Raw genomic sequence first — 23,375 nt, forward strand, 5'->3', positions numbered from 1 at the left:
AAGCAGAATGGGTTTAGAAAGATCTCCATGTACTGTTGTCAGTGTTTCAGGTAGAATGAGTTGCAGTCTGAATGTTCTCTGAGTTCTCGTCATCAGAGAGAAATGCAGGGCGTGTCAGAACCGCTCTAACAAGTCGTGACTGTTTTTATCTAACTCTTAATACTCTGAATCAGGGAAGGAGTGTGAAGGGCCCGTCTTCCAACACTGACCTGGTTTCACTGAAGAGCCTTGAAAATGTCAAATGTTTTTTTTAAGTTTTAGATTATACATCTGGGACTAGATTGCCCGCATTTGAAAAACATAACAGTACATGTTTTGATATATATGTTGGGCTACACAAAATTATCATGAAAAGTAAATGGGAGATTATATCAAACAGTTATCAGGGAACTTGTTTTTCCTATTTTCAATGATATATCAAAAACACATTTCTTATCAGTTCACAAAAGACCTCGTTTTAATTAAGTCCGTAACTGCTTTCTTGTAATTAACGTACATATTTTAAGCCAAAAAATTATGTTTTTTCTAAACCTAACAAAGAAGTTTTGTTGAATGGTTACAGTTGGGTGGGATATGTTGTGGGGGCTGGGCTGTACATTACCTGTGGATGTACATTGAAGTGACTGTTTGTGTGTGCTGTGATTAACTGAGACACACTAACACATATTTAGGGGTCAACACACTGGGTTTCTGTGTGGTTCTGGGGCCGTGGGGAACATTCTGGGCTGATCCGGTCCTGTTGAGGCTCCAACAAGGTTCCTGAATATCTGAAAGGAGGAGCACTGTGATGTGAAGCTTGTGATAATGAATGAGCATGTTGTTGTGTTTGTGTGAAGGTGGGGGCTCTGCTCTGGATCAGTGTGAGGACAGAGAGGAGGAAGCCCCCCCCTCTAAAAGCTCTGGGGAACATGACATCCCCACCTGTCCATCACTCTTCTCCATGTCACAGCTCAGCACTCATTATTCACTCAAAGCTCTGTGTGTTGTGTTCAAGCCCAGAGCAAACACCTCACTCTGCTGGACCTGGACCTGGACCTGGACCTGGACCTGGACCTGGACCTGGACCTGGACCTGGACCTGGACCTGGACTTGGACCTGGACCTGGACCTGGACCTGGACCTGGACCTGGACCTGGACCTGGACCTGGACCTGGACCTGGACCCAGCTCTGTGTCCAGTAACTAGCTTACTGCCAGAGACCAGAACCAGGTGTGTGGTTGCCGGCTGAGTCACTCTTATTTCTCTCATGGTACTTATTTGTTCCAGTAGGTCAACTTGGTTTGCAGAAGTAAGAAAAGGTATCCATTGTGACACATGCTTCATACAATATAGACAACAGACACATCTTTAAAATGTCCCTCTGGCTCCAGAACATCCACAAAGCTGTTTTTAAAGCTCTTGGTTCTACACCTTTAGGAAGAGTAACCTCCGGCTCTGGGAGTCTTCATTGAACATGGAGTTAGACAGCCTCTGTAACTGTCTGATGAGCAGGGGCTCCAGGTTTAGCTGTGTCTCACCAGTCAGTCTGCTAGACCACTTTATGATCTGACTGAGACAGTTACTGCTCTTTAAAGTCAGGTTACCAAACCAAGACATTAAAGGAACAGACAGAACTCACTGTGCTGACTGTCTTCAAGTTTAGGATTGACTTCCTGAATGTCGACATCTGAATTGAAGCCATTGTTACGCCCAGGTCTAGGGGAACCTAGGCGCAGCACAAAATGTGCACTCTCCCCACTCTTCCCATTCCCAAGAACATGGACGCCGAGACAGAGAAAGCCGTTTGGTAATTTTAATTACCAAAGTTTTTACAAGGGGGCGCAACAACCCACAAAACAAACAAATCGTTGAACACATCAATCTTGCCTATCAAATAAGAAAAATAAACGTACAGGCTTCTTCCCTAACCCTACTCTGACGTAAAAACAGGAGAAAACGAGAATAAACCAAAAGAAAAGGGTTTCACACTCCTGGGCAAATGTAAGTCCACAAGGACAGGTTAAAGTAGTTTCTACTTCTGAGGTTTCAAAACAAGCAAAATGACTGGTGTACGGTTTAAGTACACCCACAGCACAACAGGACAGATATATACGCAACAGTGTTGGGAGTAGGAGAAGTCGAGTCAGAGAGAGGGCCGAGGAACTGCACGGCTGCAGCTTAAATGCTCCCGTCTCCTCAGGTGGACCAATCAGCCTGTCGAGGGCAGCCAATCAGCTACCGGGCACCACCTGCTTGCTCACACGCAGCCACACAGACACAGGAGGAAGAAGAAATATCTGCACACAAATGACATAACGACCCAGGGTCGTAACACCATTCAAAGTCACATGGCAGCTGTTCTTTGGATCCCGAAGGCCTGTTATGGTTTTCAAAAGTACAAAATAAGAATATATAGTTCTGTAAGATAAATATTTTCTTTCTTGGTATCTTTGCTCTGCAGGTAGAAAAGATGGACTAGCAGGGACTTTCGAGCGGGTAAAAAGGTTCACATGAACTAATTTTAGTACCGGCTCTTTTTGGTGTGAACGCGATAAAAGAGTTCACATGAACTAAGTTCACATGAACCTTTGTGGGAAAAGTACCGCAGTGTGAAAGCGCCTATTGAGAGCTGTACATACAGAGCTCCTAGAACCTGTAGAAACATGTTTACTAAATCATTACAACACATGATGTGTATCTGTGGGGTTAAAGACTTAAGAACACTTCATCAATGCTTTGCACTGTATGGGTTTGTATCCTAAAACCACCAGACCTAGTACAATCACTTCTCACTGTGCTACATGAATAGACAACATATTCACAAACATTATGAGAACAATACAGTAGGGACTACTTTATAGTGACATCAGTGATCATTCACCTGTTCTTATTGTCTATCACTGCAGTTCTAAGCAACCTAAAGTCTGCAGCCATTTCAAATACAAAAGATTGAGAACTGAAGAAAACATAAATGCATTAAAGAATACTTTCATTTCATTTCAAACCCTTATTTAACCAGATTGGTCCCATTGAGATCATAGATCTCTTTTTCAAGGGAGACCCTCCAATTAATCACAATTGGAGGGTAGTATATGAGAGAGACGATATGGACAAGGCATATGAGGAATTTCTAAACATTTTGAAATCACTTTGTGACAAAAAGTGTCCTGTGAAACAATGCAGAGACACAAAGTCACCGTGCACGGATCACTGGTGGCCTCAACAATGCAGAGAGACAAAGTCACCGTGCACGGATCACTGGTGGCCTCAACAATGCAGAGAGACAAAGTCACCGTGCACGGATCACTGGTGGCCTCAACAATGCAGAGACACAAAGTCACCGTGCACGGATCACTGGTGGCCTCAACAATGCAGAGACACAAAGTCACCGTGCACGGATCACTGATGGCCTCAACAATGCAGAGACACAAAGTCACCGTGCACGGATCACTGGTGGCCTCAACAATGCAGAGAGACACAAAGTCACCGTGCACGGATCACTGATGGCCTCAAGCAGAGAGACACAAGTCACCGTGCACGGATCACTGGTGGCCTCAACAATGCAGAGAGACAAAGTCACCGTGCACGGATCACTGGTGGCCTCAACAATGCAGAGACACAAAGTCACCGTGCACGGATCACTGGTGGCCTCAACAATGCAGAGACACAAAGTCACCGTGCACGGATCACTGGTGGCCTCAACAATGCAGAGGACACAAAAGTCCACCGTGCACGGATCACTGATGGCCTCAACAATGCAGAGAGACACAAAGTCACCGTGCACGGATCACTGGTGGCCTCAACAATGCAGAGACACAAAGTCACCGTGCACGGATCACTGATGGCCTCAACAATGCAGAGAAACAAAGTCACCGTGCACGGATCACTGGTGGCCTCAACAATGCAGAGACACAAAGTCACCGTGCACGGATCACTGGTGGCTTCAACAATGCAGAGACACAAAGTCACCGTGCACAGATCACTGGTGGCCTCAACAATGCAGAGACACAAAGTCACCGTGCACGGATCACTGGTGGCCTCAACAATGCAGAGACACAAAGTCACCGTGCACGGATCACTGGTGGCCTCAACAATGCAGAGACACAAAGTCACCGTGCACGGATCACTGGTGGCTTCAACAATGCAGAGAGACAAAGTCACCGTGCACGGATCACTGGTGGCCTCAACAATGCAGAGACACAAAGTCACCGTGCACGGATCACTGGTGGCCTCAACAATGCAGAGACACAAAGTCACCGTGCACGGATCACTGGTGGCTTCAACAATGCAGAGAGACAAAGTCACCGTGCACGGATCACTGATGGCCTCAACAATGCAGAGACACAAAGTCACCGTGCACGGATCACTGATGGCTTCAACAATGCAGAGACACAAAGTCACCGTGCACGGATCACTGGTGGCTTCAACAATGCAGAGACACAAAGTCACCGTGCACGGATCACTGGTGGCCTCAACAATGCAGAGAGACAAAGTCACCGTGCACGGATCACTGGTGGCCTCAACAATGCAGAGAGACACAAAGTCACCGTGCACGGATCACTGGTGGCCTCAACAATGCAGAGACACAAAGTCACCGTGCACGGATCACTGATGGCTTCAACAATGCAGAGACACAAAGTCACCGTGCACGGATCACTGGTGGCTTCAACAATGCAGAGACACAAAGTCACCGTGCACGGATCACTGGTGGCCTCAACAATGCAGAGAGACAAAGTCACCGTGCACGGATCACTGGTGGCTTCAACAATGCAGAGACACAAAGTCACCGTGCACGGATCACTGGTGGCCTCAACAATGCAGAGACACAAAGTCACCGTGCACGGATCACTGGTGGCCTCAACAATGCAGAGACACAAAGTCACCGTGCACGGATCACTGGTGGCCTCAACAATGCAGAGAGACACAAAGTCACCGTGCACGGATCACTGATGGCCTCAACAATGCAGAGACACAAAGTCACCGTGCACGGATCACTGGTGGCCTCAACAATGCAGAGAGACACAAAGTCACCGTGCACGGATCACTGGTGGCCTCAACAATGCAGAGACACAAAGTCACCGTGCACGGATCACTGGTGGCCTCAACAATGCAGAGACACAAAGTCACCGTGCACGGATCACTGGTGGCCTCAACAATGCAGAGAGACAAAGTCACCGTGCACGGATCACTGGTGGCCTCAACAATGCAGAGACACAAAGTCACCGTGCACGGATCACTGGTGGCCTCAACAATGCAGAGAGACACAAAGTCACCGTGCACGGATCACTGATGGCCTCAACAATGCAGAGAGACAAAGTCACCGTGCACGGATCACTGGTGGCTTCAACAATGCAGAGACACAAAGTCACCGTGCACGGATCACTGGTGGCCTCAACAATGCAGAGACACAAAGTCACCGTGCACGGATCACTGGTGGCCTCAACAATGCAGAGACACAAAGTCACCGTGCACGGATCACTGGTGGCTTCAACAATGCAGAGACACAAAGTCACCGTGCACGGATCACTGGTGGCCTCAACAATGCAGAGACACAAAGTCACCGTGCACGGATCACTGGTGGCCTCAACAATGCAGAGAGACACAAAGTCACCGTGCACGGATCACTGGTGGCCTCAACAATGCAGAGAGACACAAAGTCACCGTGCACGGATCACTGATGGCTTCAACAATGCAGAGACACAAAGTCACCGTGCACGGATCACTGGTGGCCTCAACAATGCAGAGAGACACAAAGTCACCGTGCACGGATCACTGGTTGCCTCAACAATGCAGAGACACAAAGTCACCGTGCACGGATCACTGATGGCCTCAACAATGCAGAGAGACAAAGTCACCGTGCACGGATCACTGGTGGCTTCAACAATGCAGAGACACAAAGTCACCGTGCACGGATCACTGGTGGCCTCAACAATGCAGAGACACAAAGTCACCGTGCACGGATCACTGGTCGCCTCAACAATGCAGAGACACAAAGTCACCGTGCACGGATCACTGGTGGCCTCAACAATGCAGAGAGACACAAAGTCACCGTGCACGGATCACTGATGGCCTCAACAATGCAGAGAGACAAAGTCACCGTGCACGGATCACTGGTGGCCTCAACAATGCAGACACACAAAGTCACCGTGCACGGATCACTGGTGGCCTCAACAATGCAGAGACACAAAGTCACCGTGCACGGATCACTGGTGGCTTCAACAATGCAGAGAGACACAAAGTCACCGTGCACGGATCACTGATGGCCTCAACAATGCAGAGAGACACAAAGTCACCGTGCACGGATCACTGGTGGCCTCAACAATGCAGAGACATAAAGTCACCGTGCACGGATCACTGGTGGCCTCAACAATGCAGAGAGACACAAAGTCACCGTGCACGGATCACTGGTGGCCTCAACAATGCAGAGACATAAAGTCACCGTGCACGGATCACTGGTGGCCTCAACAATGCAGAGAGACACAAAGTCACCGTGCACGGATCACTGGTGGCCTCAACAATGCAGAGACATAAAGTCACCGTGCACGGATCACTGGTGGCCTCAACAATGCAGAGAGACACAAAGTCACCGTGCACGGATCACTGGTGGCCTCAACAATGCAGACACACAAAGTCACCGTGCACGGATCACTGGTGGCCTCAACAATGCAGAGAGACAAAGTCACCGTGCACGGATCACTGGTGGCCTCAACAATGCAGAGAGACAAAGTCACCGTGCACGGATCACTGGTGGCCTCAACAATGCAGACACACAAAGTCACCGTGCACGGATCACTGGTGGCCTCAACAATGCAGAGAGACAAAGTCACCGTGCACGGATCACTGGTGGCCTCAACAATGCAGACACACAAAGTCACCGTGCACGGATCACTGGTGGCCTCAACAATGCAGAGAGACAAAGTCACCGTGCACGGATCACTGGTGGCCTCAACAATGCAGACACACAAAGTCACCGTGCACGGATCACTGGTGGCCTCAACAATGCAGAGACACAAAGTCACCGTGCACGGATCACTGGTGGCCTCAACAATGCAGACACACAAAGTCACCGTGCACGGATCACTGATGGCCTCAACAATGCAGAGACACAAAGTCACCGTGCACGGATCACTGGTGGCTTCAACAATGCAGACACACAAAGTCACCGTGCACGGATCACTGGTGGCTTCAAGAATGCAGAGACACAAAGTCACCGTGCACGGATCACTGGTGGCCTCAACAATGCAGAGACACAAAGTCACCGTGCACGGATCACTGGTGGCCTCAACAATGCAGAGACACAAAGTCACCGTGCACGGATCACTGATGGCCTCAACAATGCAGACACACAAAGTCACCGTGCACGGATCACTGATGGCCTCAACAATGCAGAGACACAAAGTCACCGTGCACGGATCACTGGTGGCCTCAACAATGCAGAGACACAAAGTCACCGTGCACGGATCACTGATGGCCTCAACAATGCAGAGACACAAAGTCACCGTGCACGGATCACTGGTGGCCTCAACAATGCAGAGACACAAAGTCACCGTGCACGGATCACTGGTGGCCTCAACAATGCAGAGACACAAAGTCACCGTGCACGGATCACTGATGGCCTCAACAATGCAGACACACAAAGTCACCGTGCACGGATCACTGATGGCCTCAACAATGCAGACACACAAAGTCACCGTGCACGGATCACTGGTGGCCTCAACAATGCAGACACACAAAGTCACCGTGCACGGATCACTGATGGCCTCAACAATGCAGAGAGACACAAAGTCACCGTGCACGGATCACTGGTGGCTTCAACAATGCAGAGAGACACAAAGTCACCGTGCACGGATCACTGGTGGCCTCAACAATGCAGAGAGACACAAAGTCACTGTGCACGGATCACTGATGGCCTCAACAATGCAGAGACACAAAGTCACCGTGCACGGATCACTGGTGGCCTCAACAATGCAGAGACACAAAGTCACCGTGCACGGATCACTGGTGGCCTCAACAATGCAGAGAGACACAAAGTCACCGTGCACGGATCACTGGTGGCCTCAACAATGCAGAGAGACAAAGTCACCGTGCACGGATCACTGGTGGCCTCAACAATGCAGAGAGACAAAGTCACCGTGCACGGATCACTGGTGGCCTCAACAATGCAGAGAGACAAAGTCACCGTGCACGGATCACTGGTGGCCTCAACAATGCAGAGACACAAAGTCACCGTGCACGGATCACTGGTGGCCTCAACAATGCAGAGACACAAAGTCACCGTGCACGGATCACTGGTGGCCTCAACAATGCAGAGAGACAAAGTCACCGTGCACGGATCACTGATGGCCTCAACAATGCAGAGAGACAAAGTCACCGTGCACGGATCACTGGTGGCCTCAACAATGCAGAGACACAAAGTCACCGTGCACGGATCACTGGTGGCCTCAACAATGCAGAGAGACAAAGTCACCGTGCACGGATCACTGGTGGCTTCAACAATGCAGAGACACAAAGTCACCGTGCACGGATCACTGGTGGCTTCAACAATGCAGAGACACAAAGTCACCGTGCACGGATCACTGGTGGCTTCAACAATGCAGAGACACAAAGTCACCGTGCACGGATCACTGGTGGCTTCAACAATGCAGAGAGACAAAGTCACCGTGCACGGATCACTGGTGGCTTCAACAATGCAGAGACACAAAGTCACCGTGCACGGATCACTGGTGGCCTCAACAATGCAGAGACACAAAGTCACCGTGCACGGATCACTGGTGGCCTCAACAATGCAGAGACACAAAGTCACCGTGCACGGATCACTGGTGGCCTCAACAATGCAGAGACACAAAGTCACCGTGCACGGATCACTGGTGGCTTCAACAATGCAGAGAGACAAAGTCACCGTGCACGGATCACTGGTGGCCTCAACAATGCAGAGAGACAAAGTCACCGTGCACGGATCACTGGTGGCCTCAACAATGCAGAGACACAAAGTCACCGTGCACGGATCACTGGTGGCCTCAACAATGCAGAGACACAAAGTCACCGTGCACGGATCACTGGTGGCCTCAACAATGCAGAGACACAAAGTCACCGTGCACGGATCACTGGTGGCTTCAACAATGCAGAGACACAAAGTCACCGTGCACGGATCACTGGTGGCTTCAACAATGCAGAGAGACACAAAGTCACCGTGCACGGATCACTGGTGGCCTCAACAATGCAGAGAGACAAAGTCACCGTGCACGGATCACTGGTGGCTTCAACAATGCAGAGAGACAAAGTCACCGTGCACGGATCACTGGTGGCCTCAACAATGCAGAGAGACAAAGTCACCGTGCACGGATCACTGGTGGCTTCAACAATGCAGAGACACAAAGTCACCGTGCACGGATCACTGGTGGCCTCAACAATGCAGAGACACAAAGTCACCGTGCACGGATCACTGGTGGCCTCAACAATGCAGAGACACAAAGTCACCGTGCACGGATCACTGGTGGCCTCAACAATGCAGAGACACAAAGTCACCGTGCACGGATCACTGGTGGCCTCAACAATGCAGAGAGACAAAGTCACCGTGCACGGATCACTGGTGGCCTCAACAATGCAGAGACACAAAGTCACCGTGCACGGATCACTGGTGGCCTCAACAATGCAGAGAGACAAAGTCACCGTGCACGGATCACTGGTGGCTTCAACAATGCAGAGACACAAAGTCACCGTGCACGGATCACTGATGGCCTCAACAATGCAGAGAGACACAAAGTCACCGTGCACGGATCACTGGTGGCCTCAACAATGCAGAGAGACAAAGTCACCGTGCACGGATCACTGGTGGCCTCAACAATGCAGAGAGACACAAAGTCACCGTGCACGGATCACTGGTGGCCTCAACAATGCAGAGACACAAAGTCACCGTGCACGGATCACTGGTGGCCTCAACAATGCAGAGACACAAAGTCACCGTGCACGGATCACTGGTGGCTTCAACAATGCAGAGACACAAAGTCACCGTGCACGGATCACTGGTGGCTTCAACAATGCAGAGACACAAAGTCACCGTGCACGGATCACTGGTGGCCTCAACAATGCAGAGAGACAAAGTCACCGTACACGGATCACTGGTGGCCTCAACAATGCAGAGAGACACAAAGTCACCGTGCACGGATCACTGGTGGCCTCAACAATGCAGAGACACAAAGTCACCGTGCACGGATCACTGGTGGCCTCAACAATGCAGAGACACAAAGTCACCGTGCACGGATCACTGGTGGCCTCAACAATGCAGAGAGACAAAGTCACCGTGCACGGATCACTGGTGGCCTCAACAATGCAGAGAGACAAAGTCACCGTGCACGGATCACTGGTGGCCTCAACAATGCAGAGACACAAAGTCACCGTGCACGGATCACTGATGGCCTCAACAATGCAGAGAGACACAAAGTCACCGTGCACGGATCACTGGTGGCCTCAACAATGCAGAGACACAAAGTCACCGTGCACGGATCACTGGTGGCCTCAACAATGCAGAGAGACAAAGTCACCGTGCACGGATCACTGGTGGCCTCAACAATGCAGAGAGACACAAAGTCACCGTGCACGGATCACTGGTGGCCTCAACAATGCAGAGACACAAAGTCACCGTGCACGGATCACTGGTGGCCTCAACAATGCAGAGAGACACAAAGTCACCGTGCACGGATCACTGGTGGCCTCAACAATGCAGAGACACAAAGTCACTGTGCACGGATCACTGGTGGCCTCAACAATGCAGAGAGACAAAGTCACCGTGCACGGATCACTGGTGGCTTCAACAATGCAGAGACACAAAGTCACCGTGCACGGATCACTGGTGGCCTCAACAATGCAGAGACACAAAGTCACCGTGCACGGATCACTGGTGGCCTCAACAATGCAGAGAGACAAAGTCACCGTGCACGGATCACTGGTCGCCTCAACAATGCAGACACACAAAGTCACCGTGCACGGATCACTGGTGGCCTCAACAATGCAGAGACACAAAGTCACCGTGCACGGATCACTGGTGGCCTCAACAATGCAGAGACACAAAGTCACCGTGCACGGATCACTGGTGGCCTCAACAATGCAGAGACACAAAGTCACCGTGCACGGATCACTGGTGGCCTCAACAATGCAGAGAGACAAAGTCACCGTGCACGGATCACTGGTCGCCTCAACAATGCAGAGACACAAAGTCACCGTGCACGGATCACTGGTGGCCTCAACAATGCAGAGACACAAAGTCACCGTGCACGGATCACTGGTGGCCTCAACAATGCAGAGACACAAAGTCACCGTGCACGGATCACTGGTGGCCTCAACAATGCAGAGAGACAAAGTCACCGTGCACGGATCACTGGTGGCCTCAACAATGCAGAGAGACAAAGTCACCGTGCACGGATCACTGGTGGCCTCAACAATGCAGAGACACAAAGTCACCGTGCACGGATCACTGGTGGCCTCAACAATGCAGAGAGACAAAGTCACCGTGCACGGATCACTGGTGGCCTCAACAATGCCTGCAAAAAGAAAAAGTCACTTTATAGACAATTCATCAAATATAGAAGTTCAGACGCAGAAAGTAAATATAAAAGATAAGAATAAATGAACCAATATTATGAGAATATGGAAGAAAGAATACTATAATAAAATACTAAGAGTAATCAGAATGAAAGGTTGATGGAAGGTATTAAATGGAGTTGTTAGAAATGGAGCAAAGAGTTCAGGTTACCCTGAGTGTCTTGTTGATAGCTAATATTATCAATAACACAGAAGAGTTGGTTCATGGTTTGAACCAAGTCTTTGTGAACGTGGGGCCAGGTCTGCAGGAAGAAAGCAAAGCGTAGAAACAACTAAAGGGGAAGACACGGACCTCTGGAGTGAAAGCAACAGCTCTTTGTTCCTCAGAGCAGGCGAAGAAAGAGAAATCATAGAGACTGTACGGACACGTAAAAGCAAGTCCTCGACCGATTCACCGATATCATATTGATTTGATTAGAAACATTACTGAAGACATGGCAGAACCATGAACACCTCTTTGTAACTTGTCTTTTCAATCTGGAACATTCCCTAATGAAATGAAAACAGCTAAAGTTATACCATGATATCAAACTGGGATCAACACCAGGACACACATCACATGTTTCGTTGCTCTCCCACTTTCATCCTGGAAAAGGTTTTTACAGAAAGACTGGACAGTTTCATGGAAACACATCAGCTGTCAGAGAGAAGCTGTGTCCTCAGTCCTCAGTCCTCAGTCCTCAGTCCTCAGCTCTCAGTCCTCAGTCCTCAGTCCTCAGTCCTCAGTCCTCAGCTCTCAGCTCTCAGTCATCAGTCCTCAGTCCTCAGTCCTCAGTCCTCAGTCCTCAGTCCTCAGCTCTCAGTCCTCAGTCCTCAGCTCTCAGTCTTCAGTCCTCAGCTCCCAGTCCTCAGTCCTCAGTCCTCAGCTCCCAGTCCTCAGTCCTCAGTCCTCAGTCTTCAGTCCTCAGTCCTCAGTCCTCAGTCCTCAGTCCTCAGTCCTCAGCTCTCAGTCCTCAGTCCTCAGCTCCCAGTCCTCAGTCCTCAGTCCTCAGTCCTCAGCTCTCAGTCCTCAGTCCTCAGTCCTCAGTCCTCAGTCCTCAGTCCTCAGTCCTCAGCTCTCAGTCCTCAGTCCTCAGCTCTCAGTCCTCAGTCCTCAGTCCTCAGCTCTCAGTCCTCAGTCCTCAATCCTCAGTCCTCAGCTCTCAGTCCTCAGTCCTCAGTCTTCAGTCCTCAGTCCTCAGCTCCCAGTCCTCAGTCCTCAGTCTTCAGTCCTCAGTCCTCAGTCCTCAGTCTTCAGTCCTCAGTCCTCAGCTCTCAGTCCTAAGTCCTCAGTCCTCAGCTCCCAGTCCTCAGTCCTCAGCTCCCAGTCCTCAGTCCTCAGTCCTCAGTCCTCAGTCCTCAGTCTTCAGTCCTCAGTCCTCAGTCCTGTGGTGTCTAGACAGTTGTGTTAAGTTAATTTATTTAGTTCAGTCCTTTTGTCTTTTGCCTTGTCTTGTGATTTCCTGTTTTATTTTGTAGTAACCTTTCCCTCTCGTTTCAGAGCATTCCTGCCCTGGTGTGTTTTTCCCACCAGTGTGATTGTCAGCCCCTCCCTTAATTGTTGCCACCTGTGTCCCCTTACCTAGTGTGTATATATAGTCTGCGTCTCCCTTTGTCTTGTGTCAGTTCGTCTTGTCTCGTCAAGCCTGCCAGTCATCCCTTGATCGTGTGAAGTATATTTTTGATAGTCATGTAGATGTTTTTTGGTTTAGAGTTTTTGATCCTCCAAGTGAGCGTTTTGTATTTGACCTTAATTAAAAGACCTTGTTAATTCTAATCTGTTTCTGGTGTTGTGCATTTGGGTCCTGAGCCTCGTGACATTCTTAACAGTACGAACTGACCAAAGAATGGACCCAGCCGACCCAGACAGGTTCAGAGCAGCTCTGCGCTCACAAGGCACGCTTTTGTCTCAGCATGACGATCAGCTGAAATCAATTGACCAGGGAGTGAGAGAATTGAGTGGTCGTCAAGAAAGCTTCCAAACATCTGTGAACAGCCAAGTAAACCACCTGGCAGATCAGCTTGTTCGTGTCCTTGCCCACCTGGAAGCTGGATCTCAAACTGTTTCCGCGGCTGCACCCCTGCCTGAGGCTGTGATCCAAGGACCTACTTCTTCTTCATGCTCTCGTCTCGCATCTCCAGAGAAATTCTCCGGTGACTCAGGTGACTGTCGTCCTTTTTTAGTCCAATGCGACCTGCATTATCAACATCAGCCTTCTGCTTTTCCAACAGACCAGTCTAGAATAGCTTTCATGATAACACACTTGACTGGTAGAGCAGCAGCGTGGGCTACAGCAGAATGGGCTAGAGACTCTCCCCTTTGCAGATCACTCGGACTGGTTACTGATTCCCTTAAAAAGATTTTTGATCGTACAGCGCCAGGGAGAGAAGCGGCTAAAGCTCTAGTTCAACTCAAGCAAAGAAATCAAAGAGTGTCTGATTATGCCATAGAGTTTAGGACAATAGCAGCAGACAGTGGCTGGAATGATCTGGCCTTGCTGGACGCCTTTGTAAATGGACTTTCAGGCCTTGTCAAAGATCACTTAGTCCCATTAGATCTTCCAGAAGATTTAGACTCTGTGATTGCTCTGGCTATACGAATAGATAATAGGCTCTGGGATAGACAAAAAGAAAGAGAACATCCTGCAGTTCGTTCACCAAGCTCCAGGGGGCCTCCTTGTGGCATCCGGATGAGGGAGGATTCGTTTCCAGGGGTCTGGATCAAGCCTCCTTTGACAACGCCATCCACCACATCAGAGGAACCCATGCAACTTGGCCGAGCAAGACTTTCACTGGAGGAGCGGGAACGGCGCCTCCGCCAGGGCCTGTGTTTCTACTGCGGGCATCGTGGACACCTGATGGCCGCTTGCTCACTAAAAGACGGGGCTCAAGAGGAGGGCGCTGGTGAGCCGACTAACTTCTGACTACTCTCCTCGTACGCTGACTCCTATCCAAGTAAAATTAGGTAAGAAAACCTTAACACAGAATGTTCTCATTGATTCAGGAGCAGACGAAAGTTTTATGGACTGGAATTTTGCCAAAAGCTTGAACATTGTCACCATGCCCTTAGCTCAACCTTTAAATGCCAGTGCCCTTGATGGAAGATTATTGTTTCAAGTCACTCACCACACAGAACCCGTCCAGGTTATCATAAATCACAACCACACAGAATTCATGACATTCCATTTATTCGACTCCTCACAACACCCTATGATTTTAGGCTTCCCATGGTTGAAAAGACATAACCCTCACATTGACTGGCGTTCTGGTAGGGTGAAGGGTTGGGGAAGAGAATGTAATCATACATGTTTGGTTTCACCAGGAGAAGTTGAAGGGCTGTCTGTAGGAAGGGTTACTTCAGGTAGTGAGGTGGAGACGAAGGAAGTAACTCATGACCATGCCTCTGACTTACCAGACCTGCCCAATGTTCCCTCCTGTTACCACAACCTGAGGGAGGTTTTCAGTAAGACTCGGGCCTCTACGTTGCCTCCTCATCGACCTTATGACTGTGCAATTGACTTACTACCGGGTGCCCCCATTCCCAAGGGACGTCTATACTCAATTTCTGGTCCTGAAAGACAATCTATGACGGATTACATTGACTCATCTCTGAAGGCGGGCCTCATTCGTCCATCGTCATCTCCTGCTGGCGCCGGATTTTTCTTCGTGGGTAAAAAAGACGGATCCCTCCGACCCTGCATAGACTACTCTCCCCTGAATGATATAACGGTAAAAAACAGGTACCCTCTCCCCCTCATTTCCACTGCTTTTGAACTGTTAAAAGGAGCTAAGATCTTCACTAAACTTGACTTGAGGAATGCCTATCACTTGGTCAGGATAAGGGAGGGGGACGAATGGAAGACTGGATTCAATACCCCCAGTGGCCACTATGAATACTTAGTAATGCCATTTGGGCTAACTAATGCTCCTGCTGTATTTCAGGCTCTTGTGAATGACGTGCTCAGACAATATTTGAATCATTTTGTGTTTGTCTACCTGGATGATATATTGATATTCTCTCCTGATGAAGAGTCCCATGTTCAGCATGTCCGCCAGGTCCTCCAAGGCCTTCTGGAAAACCAACTATTCGTGAAGGCGGAGAAATGTGAATTTCACAAGACCACTGTCTCATTCCTGGGCTTCATCATTGCTCCGGACCAGGTCAAAATGGATCCAAGCAAGGTCAGTGCTGTCGCAAATTGGCCCACACCCACCAACAGGAAGAAGGTACAGCAATTTCTCGGTTTTGCTAACTTCTACAGACGTTTCATAAGACATTTTAGCTCCATAGCTGCACCTCTCCACTCACTCACCTCAACCCATGTTCAGTTTTTGTGGACTCTACAGGCCGACAAAGCTTTCCAGGAATTGAAAAGACGGTTTACCTCTGCTCCTGTTCTCATCACTCCTGATTCACTACGGCAGTTTGTGGTGGAGGTGGATGCTTCCAATGATGGAGTTGGGGCTGTGTTGTCACAACGTTCAGCCAAGGACAGCAAACTTCACCCATGTGCTTTTCTGTCACGTAAGTTAACACCTGCTGAACGCAACTATGATGTAGGCAACAGAGAACTTTTGGCAGTCAAAACAGCGCTTGAGGAATGGAGACACTTTCTGGAGGGGTCAGAGCAACCATTCATAGTCTGGACGGATCATAAAAATCTTGAGTACATCCGAAAAGCTAAGAGACTGAACTCACGTCAGGCAAGATGGGCTTTGTTCTTCACTCGTTTTAACTTTTCCTTGTCATTTAGACCCGGTTCACAAAATGTCAAGCCAGATGCACTCTCTCGTGTTTTTGATCCTGAACCCTCGGCAAAGGAACCAAAGCTCATCCTTCCACTAAACTGTGTGGTTGGAGCGGTAACTTGGCCAATAGAAACAGAGGTGAAACGAGCTAACGGTGAGAGCCCGACACCTAGGGGTTGCCCCCCAAATAGGTTGTTTGTTCCTCAAACTGTGCGTCCTAAGGTCATTCAATGGGCTCACACCTCGCTGCTCACCTGCCATCCTGGGGTAAAAAAAACCATGTACGTCATCAAGCAACGGTTCTGGTGGACATCTATGGAGAAGGATGTCAAGGAGTATGTGGCCGCCTGCACCATCTGCGCCAGGAATAAGACCTCTTCCAGGCCCCAGATGGGTCTGCTCAGGCCGCTGCCTATCCCCAGTCGGCCCTGGTCCGACATCTCAGTGGATTTTGTCACCGGACTGCCAGAATCCAAAGGTAACACCACCGTCCTCACGGTGGTGGATAGATTCTCTAAAATGACACATTTTATTGCTTTGCCTAAACTGCCATCGGCCAAAGAAACGGCTGAAGTGTTGTTGCACCATGTTTGTCGTCTCCACGGTTTTCCCAAGGACATCGTGTCAGACCGGGGTCCTCAGTTTGTCTCCCGTTTCTGGAGGGAGTTTTGCAGCCTCATCGGGGCCTCTGTCAGCCTCTCTTCCGGTTACCATCCCCAATCAAATGGACAAACGGAGAGACTGAATCAAGAACTGGAAACCTGCCTCCGGTGCCTGGTGTCCCAAAACCCAGCTTCTTGGAGTAAACACCTCACGTGGGTAGAATACGCCCACAACTCATTGCCTACCTCTGCCACCGGATTGACCCCGTTCCAGTGCGTCTACGGTTACCAACCTCCCATGTTCTCAGAGACAGAGAAAGAAGTCATGGTTCCCTCGGCACACGCACTGGTCAGGCGCTGTCATGGCATTTGGGCTTCAGCACGTCGGGTCCTCCTTAGGACTTCGGCCCGCATGAAAAAAGCGGCTGATCGGCATCGCCGTCCTGCACCTGTGTACAGACCGGGTCAGAAAGTGTGGCTATCCACCAGAGACTTGCCCCTGAACGTAGTCTCTAGGAAGCTGGCACCAAGATTTGTAGGTCCATTCACTGTGGAAAAGTGTATTAACCCTGTGTCTGTTCGTTTGCGCCTGCCTAGATCACTCAGAGTCCATCCAACATTCCACGTAAGCAAACTCAAGCCGGTCAAGGAAAGCAAAATGGTTCCCGCTTCCAAGCCCCCCCCTCCTCCCAGGCTCATTGATGGAGGTCTGGTCTACACTGTCAAGCGTCTGCTGAAGGTCAGAAAACGAGGAAGGGGTCAGCAGTTTTTAGTGGACTGGGAGGGTTATGGACCGGAAGAGCGGGAATGGATCCCGTCTAGCTTCATCGTGGACCAGAACCTGATAAAGGATTTTTACAAAAGCCATCCTGAACTCGCTGGGCCGTCCGGAGCCGTCCGTAAAGGAGGGGGTACTGTGGTGTCTAGACAGTTGTGTTAAGTTAATTTATTTAGTTCAGTCCTTTTGTCGTTTGCCTTGTCTTGTGATTTCCTGTTTTATTTTGTAGTAACCTTTCCCTCTCGTTTCAGAGCATTCCTGCCCTGGTGTGTTTTTCCCACCAGTGTGATTGTCAGCCCCTCCCTTAATTGTTGCCACCTGTGTCCCCTTACCTAGTGTGTATATATAGTCTGCGTCTCCCTTTGTCTTGTGTCAGTTCGTCTTGTCTCGTCAAGCCTGCCAGTCATCCCTTGATCGTGTGAAGTATATTTTTGATAGTCATGTAGATGTTTTTTGGTTTAGAGTTTTTGATCCTCCAAGTGAGCGTTTTGTATTTGACCTTAATTAAAAGACCTTGTTAATTCTAATCTGTTTCTGGTGTTGTGCATTTGGGTCCTGAGCCTCGTGACATTCTTAACAAGTCCTCAGCTCCCAGTCCTCAGTCCTCAGTCCTCAGCTCCCAGTCCTCAGCTCCCAGTCCTCAGTCCTCAGTCCTCAGCTCCCAGTCCTCAGTCCTCAGTCCTCAGTCCTCAGCTCTCAGTCCTCAGCTCCCAGTCCTCTAGTCTGAGAGACGACAGTCGATCTGGATTCAGGAACGACAGATCAGCATATACGGCTCTGATGGGATTAAGAGAGGAGATAGCAAACTGCTTGGACAATGACAAACAAGCAGTGTGAATATTGATAGAGCTCCAGGAAGCATGTGACGCCATAGATCCCAACATGTTACTGGAACACTGGAAGGCGTGGCATCAGAGGCTGAGAGATTATTGAAGCCTCAGACAACACTTTGTGAACGAGGTGAACATAAATCAGAAGACATGAACGTAACGTGTGGAGTACCTCAGGGGTCTGTGTTGGGTCCACAGCTGGTCATCATATACATCAACCATATCTGCAGAGTATCAAATATATTGACATGTATTGTATTTGCAGATGATACTAATATGTTTGGTTCTGGTGACAGTTTGAAACAGCTAATGGAGGTAATAACAGCAGACATGATTCAAGTCAAGCATTGGTTTGATAAGAACTAATGATCATTAAATATAAGCAGAACAAAGATTATGCTCTTTGGAAAACATCAAACAAATCCTCAGGTTAATCCTAGACAGCACAAACAGAGAAAGAATATATGTAGTTCCTTGGTGTCAGAGCAACATCAGCTGGAGACCTCATATCCATCATGATGTACTCTGAGTGGTACTCTCACATCATGATGTACTCTGAGTGGTACTCTCACATCATGATGTACTCTGAGTGGTACTCTCACATCATGATGTACTCTGAGTGGTACTCTCACATCATGATATACTCTGAGTGGTACTCTCACATCATGATGTACTCTGAGTGGTACTCTCACATCATGATGTACTCTGAGTGGTACTCTCACATCATGATATACTCTGAGTGATACTCTCACATCATGATATACTCTGAGTGATACTCTCACATCATGATATACTCTGAGTGGTACTCTCACATCATGATGTACTCTGAGTGGTACTCTCACATCATGATATACTCTGAGTGGTACTCTCACATCATGATGTACTCTGAGTGGTACTCTCACATCATGATATACTCTGAGTGGTACTCTCACATCATGATGTACTCTGAGTGGTACTCTCACATCATGATGTACTGTGAGTGGTACTCTCACATCATGATATACTCTGAGTGGTACTCTCACATCATGAAGTACTCTGAGTGGTACTCTCACATCATGATATACTCTGAGTGGTACTCTCACATCATGATATACTCTGAGTGGTACTCTCACATCATGATATACTCTGAGTGGTACTCTCACATCATGATGTACTCTGAGTGATACTCTCACGTCTCCATGTCTGAGTGTCTGAGTGGAGATCTGGGGAAACACCAAACCAACCTGCAGCCGTTCTGCACATTACAAAGAAGGGCTCTAAGAGTAATCAGTAATGTTGGATATCTTGAACTCACTCTTCATTATTCTTGAAGTCACACACACTGGAGTTCACTGATCTGTTACATTTCAAAGTGCATCATGTGCAGAGCAAGAGATCATCTCCTTGCTAGGAAACTACAGACGTTGTTCACAGACAGAGAGGGGGGGTCTCATCTGAGAGGAGATCTGAAACAACTCCAGGTCAGAAGAACTCTGAGAAGAGCAGAAGGATCTGTGGGGGGGTTCATGGAGCGCTTTGGAGCAGGAGTTCAGACAAAGCACACATAGCATTCACTTTGAAGGATGCACAGAAACACTTCTTTGGGAAAGTATGAGGATGAAGGAGATTGAAGAGGAGTGATTGTAAATGTATAAATGTAAATATGTGAGTAGGAATAACTTGCAGACATGATTGAAAGGATAATCACTGATCAGCAGTAAGTAGGGGATCAATAAGCATGCTTCCTCCTGCTCCCTTCGGACACATAGGATTCATTATTATGATGAACATTGATAAATACTTTATTCTAACAATACGCTGTTCTGTTTCTCACATGTGTCTTCCTCCAGGCTGGAGCATGGTGGAGAGCAGAGGATCAGAGCAGGTGATCTGAGGAAGTGTAAGTGTGGATCAGCTTCTCTCTGGAGACACAGATGATGGAGGTGGTATTTATTCATTCAAACATGACCTCTTGAAGCTTTATAGAAAGACCACTAACAGAGAGGAAAGCCTTCAGGTGAGTCTGATGATAAACTGCTGTCTGTGTCTCTCCTCAGATTCCTGTGGACTCACCCTGGACTCAAACACAGCATACAGAGACCTGGACCTGTCTGACAACAACAGGACAGCGACATGGATATGGGAGGCGGAGCCACAGCCTGATCATCCAGAGAGGTTTGAGGGCTGGCCTCAGCTGATGTGTAGAGAAGCTCTGACTGGTCGCTGTTACTGGGAGGTCGAGTGGAGCGGAGGGGTTTCTGTATCAGTGACTTACAGTGGAATCAGCAGGAGAGGAGGAGAGAGAGGGGACTGTAGGTTTGGAGAGAAGGATCAGTTCTGGAGTCTGATCTGCACTGATTCTGGTGGTTACTCTGTCTTGCACAATGACAGAAGAACATACTTCTCTTCCTCCTCCCCCTCCTTCTCCTCCTCCTCCTCCTCCTCCTCCTCCTTCTCCTCCTCCCCTGGTAGAGTAGCAGTGTATCTGGATCATCCTGCTGGCTCTCTCTCCTTCTACAGAGTCTCCTCCTCCACACTGATCCACCTCCACACCTTCAGAACCACATTCACTGAACCTCTCTATGCTGGGTTTGGGTTCTGCCCTTGCTACTCAATGTCCTCAGTGTCTCTGTGTCCTCTGTAGGAGGAGACCACTTCCTGTCCTGGGGTCACATGTTGGTGTTTTAAATGGAGGCTTCTCATTGGTTACCGTGTGTCTCACTGATTGTGTCTGTAATCAAGGTTTCTTGAAGCAACGTATTAAAGCTGATCCTGAAGACTGTAGTGATCAATAAGTTCAATAAAGATTTAGAAAAAGCAGCGTCTATGAAGTCAACCTGTTCCTCCTCCTCCTCCTCCTCCTCCTCCTCTTCCTCTTCCTCTTCCTCTTCCTCCTCCTTCCTAGCTTCTCAGTGCAGTTAGGTGTCTTCTCCTCTGCCAAAGCCCCTCTTACCTGTGGGGTTCCCCAAGGCTCGATTTTGGGCCCCATCCTTTTTTTACTGTACATACTGCCCCTAGGTTCAATTCTCACAAAACATAATATCCCCTTCCATTGTTACGCTGATGATGTACAGATGTACCTGCCTCTCAATCAAAATGCCAACTCACTACAGCAGTTGAAGGACTGCTTAATGGAGATTAAATCCTGGCTGAGCCAAAACTTCCTCACCCTCAACGAGAGCAAGACCGAGGTCATCTTTTTTGGACCCCGACCTCCAGCCTCCCCGGTTGATATTCTGGGCTCCCTCAGTAAAAACATCCTCCCCTCAGTCATGAACCTTGGAGTGACCTTCAACGGCGCCTTTACATTTGATAAGCAGGTCAGCACCGTAGTCAAGACCTGCTTTTTCAAAATACGACTATTGGCTAAGACCAAGTCGTTCTTATCTTTTAAAGACCTAGAAAGGGTTATTAACGCCTTTGTTACCTCGAGACTGGATTACTGCAACGCTCTGTATGAGGGTATGGACCAGGCCTCAATTAGACGCCTCCAGCTAGTTCAGAACGCAGCTGCACGTCTTCTTACTGGCCATAGAAAGCGTGACCACATCACCCCAATTCTGGCTTCATTGCACCGGCTTCCAGTTCGGTTCAGAATAGATTTTAAACTCCTTGTATTTGTTTTCAAAGCCCTAAATGGGCTCCTCCTATGTAGCCGAACTCCTCCAGCGCTACACCCCAGGCAGAGCCTTAAGGTCGGCTGATCAGCTGCTGCTGGTAGTGCCTAAGACCGCAGGCTCAAAACCCGAGAGCACCGAGCCTTCGCAGCGGCTGGCCCCAGGCTCTGGAACACTCTGCCCCTCCATGTGAGGCCCGGACCCTAGGGGTTTTTAAATCTACACTAAAGACTCACTGTTTCTCTCTGGCTTTTGTTTAATTATCTATTTATTCATTTAATTATTTATTTATTTATTTAGTTATTTATTTATTTAGTTATTTATTTAGTTATTTATTCATTTAGTTCTTTATTTTAATATTTATAACATAACATAGGATTTCATAAAGTATTTTTAAAATAGTTTATACATTATTCGAATATAGGATTGCTTAAAATATAGTACCTTATATTTCATCTTTTTTCCCTTTAGACCTTTGGGTAACGGTCCCCTCTGCTGGTCTATGGCCTTGTAGAGGGTAACGGTCCCTCTGCTGGTCTATGGCCTTGTAGAGGGTAACGGTCCCTCTGCTGGTCTATGGCCTTGTAGAGGGTAACGGTCCCTCTGCTGGTCTATGGCCTTGTAGAGGGTAACGGTCCCCTCTGCTGGTCTATGGCCTTGTAGAGAGTAACGGTCCCTCTGCTGGTCTATGGCCTTGTAGAGGGTAACGGTCCCTCTGCTGGTCTATGGCCTTGTAGAGGGTAACGGTCCCCTCTGCTGGTCTATGGCCTTGTAGAGGGTAACGGTCCCCTCTGCTGGTCTATGGCCATGTAGAGGGTAAAGGTCCCTCTGCTGGTCTATGGCCTTGTAGAGGGTAACGGTCCCCTCTGCTGGTCTATGGCCTTGTAGAGGGTAACGGTCCCCTCTGCTGGTCTATGGCCTTGTAGAGGGTAACGGTCCCCTCTGCTGGTCTATGGCCTTGTAGAGGGTAACGGTCCCCTCTGCTGGTCTATGGCCTTGTAGAGGGTAACGGTCCCCTCTGCTGGTCTATGGCCTTGTAGAGGGTAACGGTCCCTCTGCTGGTCTATGGCCTTGTAGAGGGTAACGGTCCCCTCTGCTGGTCTATGGCCTTGTAGAGGGTAACGGTGCCCTCTGCTGGTCTATGGCCTTGTAGAGGGTAACGGTCCCCTCTGCTGGTCTATGGCCATGTAGAGGGTAAAGGTCCCTCTGCTGGTCTATGGCCTTGTAGAGGGTAACGGTGCCCTCTGCTGGTCTATGGCCTTGTA

The sequence above is a fragment of the Gymnodraco acuticeps genome, unplaced genomic scaffold, assembly GCF_902827175.1.
Source record: "Gymnodraco acuticeps unplaced genomic scaffold, fGymAcu1.1, whole genome shotgun sequence".
Lineage (NCBI taxonomy): Eukaryota > Metazoa > Chordata > Actinopteri > Perciformes > Bathydraconidae > Gymnodraco > Gymnodraco acuticeps.